Source organism: Solanum dulcamara, chromosome 9 (assembly GCF_947179165.1).
Source record: "Solanum dulcamara chromosome 9, daSolDulc1.2, whole genome shotgun sequence".
Lineage (NCBI taxonomy): Eukaryota > Viridiplantae > Streptophyta > Magnoliopsida > Solanales > Solanaceae > Solanum > Solanum dulcamara.
The window spans coordinates 52,315,962-52,330,643 of NC_077245.1; the positions used below are offsets into that span (position 1 = coordinate 52,315,962).

General features: G+C 34.9%; 1 long non-coding RNA gene across 2 annotated transcripts; it reads right to left on the bottom strand.

Annotated features, from left to right (window-relative positions):
• Positions 1 to 1,210: 1,210 nt before the first annotated feature.
• LOC129902799 (uncharacterized) lies at positions 1,211 to 13,694 on the bottom strand. 2 transcript variants are annotated; one of them, XR_008770157.1, is made up of 5 exons: positions 13,507 to 13,694; positions 11,241 to 11,304; positions 7,559 to 7,622; positions 6,490 to 6,550; positions 1,211 to 1,493 (listed from the first exon to the last, which is right to left on the bottom strand). It is a non-coding gene; the product is annotated as an uncharacterized LOC129902799 (long non-coding RNA). The 2 variants fall into 2 exon arrangements; XR_008770156.1 differs by lacking the exon at positions 1,211 to 1,493 and having other exon boundaries at positions 6,265 to 6,550; positions 13,507 to 13,691.
• Between the last annotated feature and the right edge of the window lie 988 nt (positions 13,695 to 14,682).

Consider the following 14,682-nt stretch of genomic DNA (forward strand, 5'->3'; position numbering starts at 1 on the left):
GTACCAACAATTTGCAGCACTCAATGAGCAACTACAAGTCATTACTACTTCATACATCAGCTTCCAGATTTGCTTTTTGGGAGAGGCAATAAGGAGCTGGTTACAGGAATGCAGCAACCTTCCTTGGCTGCTTGTATCAAGAAGTTGCCTGCAGGTTTGCAACAACCATCACACCTCCCATACTTGTTTGGCTCTTTGGTTGCTTGGTTGTGCAGGTACACAAAGTCTCAGACAAAGGGAGACAACAACCACACAAGCAAGGGGTCAGGGAGGCATCACATACAAGTTGCACTACACAACTACTCTATCTTTCATGATCCTCAACAACAACCCCAAGGCTACTAGCTGCTATAGCTCCATTTACTTCCTATCATTTCATCCTCCTTAACTACTCATCCTTATACTGATGTTGTTGCATATTTCCTTGGACTTACTTGGTATGACAAGACTAAAAAGGGCAAAGATGAAAAGAATTTTCCCATCCCATGCGAGATAAAAGTTTCATATACTTTTTTCTTCTTCAATTTAGCTATGTCTGGTACGTAGCATAGTTGAATAGGAATATTGTAGGTTACTCTCTTTTTTCTCATGGAAGGGGAGAGTCTCCCTCATTTATGCTTTCCTAGTCGATTTGTACCAGGAGGAGTCCTCTCATAGATTTACTGCTTTCTAGTTAGAGTTAGCCTCTCTTTTGTATCGGGGATGAGTTAGCTGACCTTAATAGGTTAGCCGACTTATGAACCAACATAGGATCGGAGGTAAGGTTTATGTCCCCCTTCTTGTATTTTTATTTTGTTTATTTATGTTAAGGCTTGGGGGTGCTGCTCAACCCCTGACTATGCACGAGAGGTGAAAGCCTCGTGTAGGGTCTGTTCCCTTAAAAAAAAAATAACTACTATATAACAATAGTTTTAGTTTTCACCAACATAGCAATTGATTTTTTATAAAACAAGAAAAAAATTAAAAAACTGAAATTCTAAAACCAAACCCATATTTTATTGGTTAATGATATTCTAATCCCTTAATTTTATCACGATCCAATTTAGGATCATGACCGGCACTAAGGGGGAGAATTCCAAAGCAAGCCTTAAACCAAAGTCTACAGAAATTGGGCAGAGTTACCCTTGTTTTTGGGAAGAGTTACCTTTGTTTTTGGGCCTATCCAAAATTTTTCCGTCTCAGAAATTCACAACACAACCAACATCTCTAAATCAATGAATCATATCCATTAAAAATATAATCGCCATACAATAATATCAATTCATCTCCAAATACGAAAGAAAGTTTGAAACTAGTCAAATGACTACAATACAAAAGAATACTCATGATTATAATAGAGAAAATGACAAACGGAGCGACTCTAAGAGTTTTAAAAGAAAAAGCCATAACAACTAAATAAGCTTGATGCCTGCAGAACAAGTGCGGGGCTCACCATGGATTTTCAACTCGCTAACACTAATTAATGAAATCCTCGCCAATGTCACCTGTGCTCTCTGTAAAAATATTTAGCAGGGATTAAGACGCTAGTTTAGTGAATAATAACACTTCACCACAACTATTTTAGTGAGGGATAAGTGAGGAAACATGCTAGTATGATAATCAAGATCATGAAATAAATGCCCTTTTAGAACACTATAACAATATTCAATCTTATTTGTATCATGTAAGCGAAATCAATGTAAGTATTTATTAACAAACTAAGAAAACCACTTTCATATCAAATCTTATATTTGGGAGGTTTTCAAGAATGAATCATGTAATCAGTGTGGTTTTCTTCTTTTAGAAATAATAGATAATAGTGGACCCCTCATAAAGGAATCAAATATTCAGATCGGTAGATCCCTATTCGAGGGATATCGGTAACAATATGCTAGTTCTACCTTCCTACTAGCGAAGGCTATATCGGTAATCTATAAATACAAGGTGCACCAGGTCTAACGAACCCGCCGTTAGCTACAAGATCTATCAAGGTCTACTCCCATTTATACTTTTTCTTTATAAATAGTAGAAGCATTTCCAAAATAGTACAAGGCATTTAAGTTCTTATCGAATCATATTATATAAAACTTTAACGAAAAACACATGTCAAAATACTATTTCTCAAGCAAATGCTAAATCCTTTTGATAATGGTAATCATATCTCGATTATCAATAAAATATGTCTTATAAAAGCAAGTTCATCTCAAATAACTATTTCGGTATCATATCAAGTAATAGACTTGTCCCACATGCAAATTTAAAACATTCGATAACACATTCACTTTATAAACCATGTATAAATCATGAAAGTTATAAAAACACAAATTGTGGTAAGATTACTATTGATAGTACTCGTGTTGAATTACCAAGCTTGTCATTGAAGCAACTTGTATGGCTTTCTTCGATCAATCTATAGTCATCATATCGAACTCAAGTTAATTACCTCTTTTGGGCGGATTCAGGATAAATTTAGAATACCCAACTCTCCAAGTAATCCTATTTGTTAAATTATAGTTACTCATGTCATATGTAATTAAATTAATACATAATCTACTAACTTCAGTTAATTTACACAACTTATTCGTCTAATTTTGTAGCCAAAACTACACCTTACTGCCCAAATATTTGTCTCCGATGATTAATGTTTTAACACCCAAAGTATATTATCTAGTCGAAGAATCATGGAAAAAAAGCTGAGGGAGAAAACACAAAATCTCCAATGAAATCCTTTTCTCTTCTGCATATTCCCTCACCTCATCACTCTCTCTCCCTTTCTTCTCTATCTCTATCTATTCAATTTGTTTTCTTCGTCTTTGGTTGTTGTACGTAGGTTGCAGAAATCTCCACCCCAAATTCCCTTATGTTTTTCCTCTTTTTGATTTGATGTCAGGTTACAACCGTTTCAATAGCTTTTATATGTACTTGATTTGGTCCCAATACCTTATCATTACTGTCTTAAGAACACCTGATATGTAGTATGACCAACAAGAAGGGTGCAAAAGTTGAAAGTCATTTTATATATAAGTTGGTCCGAGGTAGCCCAATCACAAAGTTCATAATAACTCTTTACCCTTTCCACTTTGGAATCTCCATATATTTTAGTTGGCTAACAGATTTATACTCAGCATTAACAAGCTAAATAATCAGAAACAAAACATTTTTTTACACCTTTCTACCAATACAATTGTTGTAGGTCACAGTACATCTTAGTGATTATATCTGGAGTTATGGGCTCCCTCAAGGATAAACCCATCTCAATTCATCTATGGTTATTGTACACAAATGGGTTTCCTAGTTGGAGAATGCCATCACTATCGACAATCATACCCTTACTTTTACTAGCTAGGACCTGTATTTGTATAACCTCACATTCCCATGTTGAGTATCTTTATACATTCTTCTTATAAAGATTTAACTTGAACACAAGTCAATAGTATTTCTGAATTTTTCGTGGCTAAAACGAATATCTGCACCTCTAGTCTATGCATATCCTTAATGGGAAGCCTCTTTGCAGAAGTTATATGTGCCAAAATATCCACAATTTCATATAATATAAAATAGTACAATCATTGTCACTAAGTAATTACATCCATTGGAGTTGCCAAGGATTCAAATCTCTCTATAAGAAAATGTACCTGAAAGTTTTTTGATTGATGTAAATATCACATATTTTCTCACATAAGTAATGTCCCCCAGTCTTCACATCAAATATCATGGTGGTTCATTGTGATCATTCCTACTTATGTTTCTACAATTGTCTCGAAGAATAGTTGTCATGCATTAACCTTACACACACACACAAAAAAAAATCCTAATCTCCAAACTCAAAACATCGAGGACATCATGAATATTCCATATTTTAATTGTGAGAATAACATTGCACAGTGAGATTTTTTTTTTTTTTGAAATCTAAAAACTTTGCTCACATTCCTCCTACCACTGTTTTTTTTTTTGTGGCTCACTATTCTGAAGAAAATTCCATATGAAACGTCTTTACTAGCCTAATAAGCCCCAAAAACTATGGATCTCTATATGAGTAGTGGACCTTGGCCATTTTAAATTGCACCTATCTTCTTAATATCCATTAAAATATCATCCTTAGATACACTATATGTATGATCAATGTCATTTAGTATAGCTAAAAACTGCACTTAGAGAACCCGACATAAAGTTGATTCCACAGTATTGGCAACACAATCCTCATATTCTTCCCATCAACGAGAATATACCATAAGATCATCAATAAACACCATCATAAATTTTCTTGAAACAACTTGTACTTCTTATTCATTAACTCCATAACATTGTTGGAGAATCGATTAGTTCGAAAGACATCACAAGGGGCTCAAAATGCATTTTCTAAGTTCTGATGTTGTTTTAGGAATACTATCTTCTCTAATTTTAGGTTGATGATAAATAAACTGAATATCATCGTTAAAAAGTGGGAGGCTCCGTGTAATTGATCAAACATGTCATATTTATTAGACAATGAGTACTTATACGTAACGATGTTACCTTGCTCAATTATTTGCAGTCAATGCACAATCTCAATGGCCCACTCTATTTTTTTGTTTTACAAACATTATGAATATCCCATGGTTCTCCTATAAAGTCATTGTCTGTAGTCTTCAACGATTATTTTTTTCTCTCTCTCAACTCCACCAGTGTCATAGGATATGGAGATATCAGCATGGGCTATATGACAGGTATTATATCAATACCAACAATTTTTTTCAATAACTGGTAAGCCACTATAACATATATAATCTTACTTCATCCTTGTAAATATCCCTACTTGTTTTATTTTTCTAGAACAAAATGGGTTCATAAGGTATCTCAACAACTATTTTCACTGGCAATCGAGAGTATTGGGAAAGAATATAACCCATCTATGCAGTCATATCAAAGTTGACCATATCAAGTAAAATATGATATCCTTTCTCGTAATTCAAAATCTAACAAGTTTTATACACATGTTAAACTAACTTTAAGCTGGAAGGTTTTCTAGTTTTTGACCTTCTTGTGTGAATCCTTGATTGCATGCCTACCACATCCATGTTTTCAATCTTTTTGGCAAGTTCAAATTTTTCACAACACAAGTCAAAGTCTTTGTATATGCGGTTACTTCCTTGCTTAAACAGTTAACCAACAGTTTCACAAGCCTCTAAGCTTTTGAGGTATTGTGTCATTTATCGGTGCATATGTCATCTGAATCAATTTCATAAACTACCTAGGAGGCTTAAGCTTGACTGTAAGAAAGGAATTGATCTCTAAACACCTCAATGAACTTGTTCCCCGAGCTAATGGTGTTGCTCGTATCGACCTTCCTGATGGCACGATATCATACATTAGTTATGTAGGTCATGTCCTCTAGCATATATGCCATTGAATCTATATATCTCTCACTGGAACATCCAAGAGCTCAAAAAAACTTAAAGTAGTTCACCCACAAATCTTTACCAAAAAAGCAACCTTTTAAAGGATATTTGAGTAGTTTAAACATCTAAACCTTGGGGGGTTTTCATCTTTAGAAACTCTCAAGGATACATCTTTTCCAGGAAATTCTGAATCTTTGTACGTGCCTGAAGCTGGTCTTGGGACAAATGTTGTTGCCTAGTTATATTCATTATTTTCATTAATCTCTTTGGTTTGTTATGGAAAGATAATTGTCTTAACAGTAACACTCTCATGTTGCTATAGTGGCAGAGTCATACTCTTTCCAGAAGAGATATATCACAAGTCACATAAGTGAACAAAAATCCCTCATAATGGAATAACGCCCTCTTTCTTGGCATTGCCAACTACTTTTGTTTGTTCATCTTAACTGTGAGAAACACGAGTTCACAAAGGTGGACCTTGTTGCCTCCTGAATCCTTGGACTATTCTTATTATTGGATGACTGAATTCAAGGCATATGTTACAAAGATGAACAATGTTAGATTCATCTAGTTGACCCTATTAGACACACATTTAAGGAAGAATAAGAAAGAAGACACACACATCCTATCACGTTCTCACAGAATTACGATTATAGAAATGGCCGGAAACATAATAATAATTGAGATTCTATTACTAACGCGTTCTCCATAAGTCATAAGAATAACATAAGCTCTGATACCAACTTTGTCACGATCCAATTTAGGATCATGACCGGCGCTAAGAGGGAGAATCAGAAAGCAAGCCTTAAACCAAAGTCTACAGAAAATCGAGCAGAGTTACCCTTGTTTTTGGACCTATCCAAATTTTTTCTATCTTAGAAATTCACAACACAACCAACAACATCTCTAAATCAACGAATCATATCCATTAACAATCTAATCGCCTTGCAATAATATCAATTAATCTCCAAATACGAAAGGAAGTCTGAAATTAGTCACATGACTACAATACAAAAGAATACTCATGACTATAATAGAGAAAATGACAAATGGAGCGACTCTAAGAGTTTTAAAAGAAAAGGCCATAACAACTAAATAAGCTTGATGCCCGCGGAGCAAGTGCGGGACTCACCATGGATTTTCAACTCGTTAACTCTAATTATTTAAATCCTCGCCAACATCACCTGTGCTCTCTGTAAAAATATTTAGTAGGGAGTAAGACGCTAGCTTAGTGAATAATAACACTTAACCACAACTATTTTAATGAGGGACAAGTTAGGAAACATGCTAGTATGATAATCAAAATCATGAAATAAATGCCCTTTTAGAACACTATAACAATATTCAATCTTATTTGTATCATGTAAGCAACATCAATGTAAGCATTTAGCAATAAACTCACAAAAACACTTTTATATCAAATCTTATATTTGGGAGGTTTCCAAGAATGAATCATGTAATCGGTGTGGTTTTCTTCTTTTAGAAATAATAGATAATAGTGGACCCCTCATAAAGAAATCAAATATTCATATCGGTAGATCCCTATTCGAGGGATATCAGTAATGATATGCTAGTTCTACGTTCCCACTAGCGAGGGCTATATCGGTAATCTGTAAATATAAGGTGCACCAGGTCTAACGAACCCGCTGTTAGCTACAAGATCTATCAAGGTCTACTCCCATTTATACTTTTTCTTTATAAACAGTAGAAGCATTTCCAAAATAGTACAAGGTATTTAAGTTCCTATCGGATCATATTATATAAAACTTCAACAAAAAACATATGTCAAAATACTATTTCTCAAGTAAATTTTAAATCCTTTCAATAACGGTTATCATATCTCAATTATCAATAAATGTCACGATACAAGTTAGGCCCTAGATGTGACACGGAGATTAGAATACCGAAGAACCCCAACTAAGCCTCTTAGCATATCACACATGAGCATACATAAGGTAAATAAAGCAACAAAATTTAAACAAAGAAGCGGAAATAAAGTCTACAAAAATAGTCTCAATAAAGGAGAGTGAATCTCAAACTTGAAATAGAAAGACAACATAGACTCCATGATATCCAACATGCCTCTAATAATCTAGATGGGGACATAAGACAAGCTTCTTACTCACCCAAACATAAAAGACGAATAGTCATGAGAAAACTAGAAATAGTAAATGTGTTGTCCTTGAATCATGGGGACTTACCAACAATATGAAACTAAAGCTCAACTCTAGCCACGAGTGGGAGGGGCGTGGTGATCATTAGTCTCTACATTATGATACAATTTAGGCAAAAAGTATGCGTCAGTACATGAAATGCACTAAGTATGTGTGAAGTATGCAATGCATGGCATAAAAATATGATAGTGCAATGACCAAGCTTAAAACATAGTAAATTCCTTTTAAAAGCATCATAAGACATGGTCAATGAAAAACTCATAAGTAAATCATAAGGATGTGAGGTAGTCATGTCATGGGATTTTGTGGGAGAGACCGTCAACCGACATGTAATCATGTGAGCTATAACATGGAGTCTGATGTATTACCCCATCAAAAAGAGCCAAATATATCTTGCCAAGATATAAAGACATTATCATTATGAGAATCGGGTACTCGCCTCTAATCTCCTTTAAACCTATGGTGGTACATAGTTATGGGACATGGGTAATCACCACTAGTCCGCTCGGTGCTAACTATAACTCCCGATGGAATACATAAATCATAGTCATTAAATACATTAGAAAAGGCAATAATTAATACCAATCAACATCATAAGATAATCATACGAGTAGCTCCTAAAAAAATCATGATTTCATAACATAGTCAATCCATAAGAGACAGTCAATCGAAATCATCTAATTGATGATCCCTTAATGTGAGAAATTCTTTCACAAATCATTCATACCTGCTTGAAACATCATCGAAAACGTCATTCATTACTTTTATGAGTCATTCATAAGTCCTTGATAATCATTCATAAACATTCATTGAAATCCTTTGAAATTCATGATCATAAATCCTTGAAATCATAGTTGAAAATAGTATATAGCATGGATCAATGAAAATCAACTTGAAATCATGCGATATGATTTGAATTATGCATGAATTGATTAATAATAACATGATAAATCATAACTAAGAAGACCCAATGCAAATTCATGAAACTAGGGCTTTTAGAAGAAGAGTTCATAAAGAGAATTTGGAAAGAACCTTGGGACTCCATGGGTGAAATGACCCATAGATGAATTCCCACATACCTTCGTAATTCAAAGCCCTAAGTGTAAGCTTCTAGCAAAGGAGAGTTAATATTGACTTTGGAGCCCACACTTGACTTGAGGAAGAAGAAAGAAATTTGGGAGATAAATCCTAGAGAGATGATTTTTGTGTTAGGTGTTGAGAGGGAATGAGGGATTAAAAAGGGTTTTGGGTATTTATAATTTATGGAAAAAGATCTTAAAATGTCCAACTATTAAAATAAAAGAGTGGTCAATGACCAAAAATACCTCTAAGAAAATAATTGAATAGATCACTATATGAGAGGTAACCACTGCCCGTGAAGCTCACCACAGGTCGTGGTGAGGGTCGTGAACTGGAGGGTCGATTGGGATTGGAAGGGTTGACTTCCACGGTGGCCACCACGATCTGTGAAGTACTCCACGGTCCATGGAGACTATCGTGGTCGTCCCCAATATAAGGGGTCTTGGGGGATCGGGTTCACGGATGACTTTACGCTTAGTAGTTTGTACCACGGGTCGTAGAGCCCTCTGTAGTCCTTTCCCCAAATTCCCCATTTACTAGTGCTGGACCACGGTGGCTTTACACTGCGTGTGAAGAGCACCACGTCCTGTGAAGGGCTTTGTGAAGGACCTCCTGGTGCCAAAAGTTGAATGTTTTCTTGGGAACTCCCTTTAAACTCTGTTTTCTGACTTTCCAACTTCTGGCGTCTTACAATATCCCTCTTTGGGAATATTCCTCCTCGAATGGGCTAAATCGAACCTGAATAGGACATGGAAAGAGGACTATCAACCCAACATGAATGCAACAACACATTTATAATGAATAAACCATGAGATTTTTAATTTATCATAAAATATAGCTTAAAATCAACTTCATGATCATGCATGCATATGAAAGACATGAAAAACTGAAATGCAGGAATCCATAAGGGTGGACATGTGGAACTAACTCTACAATTAATACGAAAACTTAACCACTCGGGTCCTAAGGTTAATCAGGGCATAACGAATATGAAGCCAACATAACACCAAACCAAAAACTCATAACATACCCGATGAAGTACCTTGTCGAGTTGGACGCCCTAAAGAAGGGTAGGGCTGAGCTTGCCGATGACTATCTTCATCATTTCTAGCAGCTGAAAGTCAATCCCTCATCTTATGCCCCATCTTACCATAACCAAAACATGCACCCAAACCGGCTAGACAATCTCCTGGTATGGTTGCTCTCACATTTCTGACATACAGAGAAAATCTGACTATTAGAACCGTCATTTTGATGCTTAGGGTATGGAACCCTGTCCTTGTTGAACTTAGACACTGTATCACTAGCAAAAGATGGAACACCATCAGTTCGATCCCTCTTAAACTTCCTCTTAGACCTCTTTTTCAACTTCTCTTCCTCTATTTGCTTGGTATGTGTCATGAGCCTAGTGATGTCCACCTTTTTGATCAACATTGCAGTTTTGCACTCTTTGAAAACCAAATCCAAGACTCCTGAAACAAACTTGCTCATACGAGCACTAGGGTCAGCAACCATTAATGTAGCATAGTTGGTCAATTGCGTGAACTTCAAGGCATATTCCCTCACACTAATGTTCCCTTATTTCAGGTTGATAATTCATGGATCTTAGCTTCCGTTAATTCCAAAAGAAAGAAACAATCTGTAAAAGTATCCTTGAACTCCTCCCAATCAACTGGACTCGCATCCCTAACTTTTTCACCTTTCCATTGACTAAACCAAATTTGAGTGACTCCCTTCAATTGGTAAGCAGCCAAATACGGCTCCCTCCACCGATGTCACCCCCATAATATCAAAAATCTTTGGAATATCTTCAATAAACTATTGGGGATCCTCATCCAACTTGAACCTATGAAACTTCTATGGATTTATCCTAGTGAAGTCATGAACTCTTGTCGCCGCCGTATACCCATAGTTGGATTCACGGGAGCAACCACTTTCCTATTAACTTGTGCTGCCATGGCTTAGGAAAGCACTTGAAACACGGTCCAAAATTCGGTATGAGTCACTTGCTCATTCAAAGGGTCATTTGGAGCTTTTTACTCCTCAACATTCCTTCAAACTAGGATTCATCTTGGAGGCATATTTTTGTTATTGCAAAGAGAAAGCGTTAGAAGGAAAAGACTTAGAATTCAAATCTATCGCACGATATGATCATGAAAGAAGTGAAGTTTTTTCTAAAATGCCTCACCTCTTATTCATATATGTGGCACACTTTACACCGATGAACAAGACTCTACTTGATGCGGCATGTTAGACTCCCTAGGATGCTTTAAACCTTGTGCACTAACCCAAGTTTTTCACGACCTAAGATAGGCCCTAAGTGTAACATGAAAATTCAAATCCCGAAGGACCCCAACCAAGCCTCTTAGCATATCATACATGAGCATACATAAGGTAAATAAAGAAACAAGACTTAAACAAAGAAGCGAAAATAAAGTCTCAATAAGAATAGTGAATCTCAAACTTGAAATAGAAAGACAAGACAACATAAAATCCTGATATCTAACATGCCTCTACTAATCTAGATGGGGTATAAGACATGCTCCTAGCTTACCCAAACATAAAAGACAAATAGTCATGAGAAAAATAGAAATAGTAAATGTGTTTTCCTTGGATCATGAGGACTCACCAACAATATGAAACTAAAGTTTCACTCTAGCAACGAGTGGAAGGCACGCGGTGATCGTTGGTCCCTACATTATGATACAATGTAGACAATATGAGTTAGTATATGAAATTCTCTAAGTATGCAATGCATTACATAAAAATATGATAGTGTAATGACCAACCTTAAAACATAGGAAAAATCCTTTTTAAAAGTGTCACAAGACATGGTCAATGAAAAACTTATAAGTAAATCATAAGTAAGGACGTGAGATATTCACGTCATGGAATTTTGTGGGAAAGACCATCAACCGACATGTAACCATGTGAGATATAACATGGAGTTAGATGTATTTCTCCATCGAAAAGAGCTTAATATATCTTGTCAGGATATAAAGACATAATCATCATGAGAACCAGGTACTTGCCTGTAATCTCATTTAAACATACAGTAGCACGTAGTTATGGGACATAGGTAATCGCCACTAGTCTGATTGGTGCTATGTACAACTCCAAATGAAATACATAAATCATAGTCATTAACTACATCAGGAAAGGCAATAATCAATACCAATCTGCATCATAAGATAATCATAAAACTAGCTCCTCAAAAACATCATGATTTCATAACATAGTCAATCCATAAGAGACAATTAATCGAAAGCATCTAATTCATGATCCCTTGAATAATGTGGGAAATTCTTTCACAAATCGTTCATACTTGCTTAAAACATCATCGAAAACATCATTCATTACTTTCATGAGTCATTGATAAGTCCTTGATAATCATTTATAAACTTTCATTGAAATCCTTTGAAATTCATGATCATAAATCCTTTAAATCGTAGTTGAAAATAGTATATAGCATGGGTCAATAAAAATCAACTTGAAATCATGAGATGTGATGTGAATTGTGCATAAATTGATCAGTAATAACATGATAAATCATAACTAAGAAGACCCAATGCAAATTCATGAACCAAGGGCTTTTAGAAGAAGAGTTCATAAAGAGAATTTGGAAAGAACCTTGACACTATGAATTCCTACATTCCTTGGTAATTCAAAGCCCGAAGTGTAAGCTTCTAGCAATGGAGACTTGATCTTGACCTTGGAGCTCTCACTTGACTTGAGGAAGAAGAAAGATATTTGGGAGAGAAATCCTAGAGAGATAATTTTTGTGTAAGGTGTTGAGAGGGAATGAGGGATTAAAAAGGGTTTCGGCTATTTATAGTTTATGGGAAAAAGATCTTTAAAAAATCCAACTATTAAAATAAAAGAGTGGGCAATGACAAAAAATACCCCTAAGAAAATAACTGAACGAATCACTATATGGGAGGTCATCATGGCCTGTGAAGCTCACCAGGGCTTGTGGTGAGGGTCGTGAACTGGAGGGTCGACTCGGCTTGGAAGGGTTGGCTTCCATGGTGGCCACCAAGGTTCGTGAAGTGCTCCACCATCCGTGGAGCCTATCGTGGTCGTCTCTCATATAAGGTGTCTTGGGGGATCGAATTTACAGATGAATTCACGGTCCGTGGTTCACACCATAGGCCGTAGAGCCCTCCGTAGTCGTTTTCCCCAAATTCCCCATCTACCATTGCTGGACCACAGTGGCTTTTCACTGCGCATGAAGAGAACTACGGCCCGTGAAGGACAACCTGGTGCTAACAGCTGAATTTTTTCTTGGGAGCTTCCTTTAAACTCCATTTTCCGGCTTTTCAATTTCCGTGGTCTTACAATAAAACATGTCTTATAAAAGTGATTTCATCTCAAATAACTATTTCGGTATCATATCAAGTAAAAGACTTGTCCCACATGCAAATTCAAAACATTCGATAACACATTCACTTTATAAACCATGTATAAATTATGAAAGTTATAAAAACACAAATTGTGGTAAGGTTACCACTCACAGTACTCGTGTCGAATTACCAAACTTGTCATTCAAGCAACTTGTACAACTTCCTTTGATCAATCTATAATCATATCATATCTAACTCAAGTTAATTACCTCTTTTAGGGGGATTCGGGATAAATTAAGAATACCCAACTCTCCAAGTAATCCTATTTGACCCCCAATTTGTTAAATTATATTTACTCATGTCTTGAATAATTTAACTAATACATAATCTACTAACTTCGGCTAATTTACACAACTTATTCGTCTAATTCTATAGCCAAAACTATACCTTACTGCCCAAATACTTGTCTCTAGTGATTAAAGTTTTAACACCCAAAGTATATTATCTGGTCTAAGAATCATGGCAAAACAGAAGAGGGAGAAAAAGATTTACCTTGACTCCGACAAAATCTCCAATGAAATCCTTTTCTCTTCTGCATATTCCCTCACCTCATCACTCTCTCTCCCTTTCTTCTCTATCTCTATCTATTCAATTTGTTTTCTTCGTCTTTGGTTGTTGTACGTAGGTTGCAGAAATCTCCACCTCAAATTCCCTTATGTTTTTCCTCTTTTTGATTTGATGTCAGGTTACAACCCTTTATTTGGAAAAATTACTAGCAAAAACGTTTTTTAATAAATAATGATATTTTTTATTTATTATCATTTATAGCAATATTATGATATATCTATTATGTATTAAAAGTGAATTATGCATGCAATATAAATGTATTATAAGTGTTTTAAAATATATTATACTTGTTTGGTAAAAAAAATTGACGTGTATTAAAATATGTGATAAATATATTATCCATAAATAAAACTTGTATTATATGAGTTTTATAAATTATTTTCGCTAATATATATTAAAATTATATTATAAGTGTTCAGTGAAAAAATATATATTATTGTTATAAATGATAAATATTCCCCCTTTATTTTTGGGGTTTAGCCCAATGATGGTTATTATTATTTTTTTCTTTTCAAAAATTTCTTTTCGGTCAAAATAAAAGAAAATAATCTGCCTCATTTCTTTCTTTCCCCTTTTTTTTTTAAAAAAAGAACTAAATGACATATATATGCCCTTATTTTAGTATAGTATATTACAAATTTCCTCCCCTTTAGTTATTTACCTTTCATAAATATCTCAAAAATTACTTAATATTTTCTCTTTCATAAACTAAAAGGAAGGTATTGTAACTTAAATCAAACTCTCAACCTTTTCTGTTGTAAAAATCCTTCAATGGCAGACATGAATTATGTGTCAATTTTAGTTCAGCATGATGGAAGATGGAATGTAACATGTATGTATTAGAATATATGGTTCGATTTTGATAGTTTTGAAGTATTTTATTGATTATATTTGTTGATTGAGATTCTTTATTAAACATCTACTGTTAACGATGAAAAACAAAACTTAATTATAATGTGATAATGAACACTATGTATGGTACTAATTATTTGTTATTTACATCGAATATCAAACTAAATCAGTTGTTTTTTTTGTTTGATTACAATATATATAATGATTTAAATTTATTTTTTAATCATAGCATACATAGAAATTTAAAGA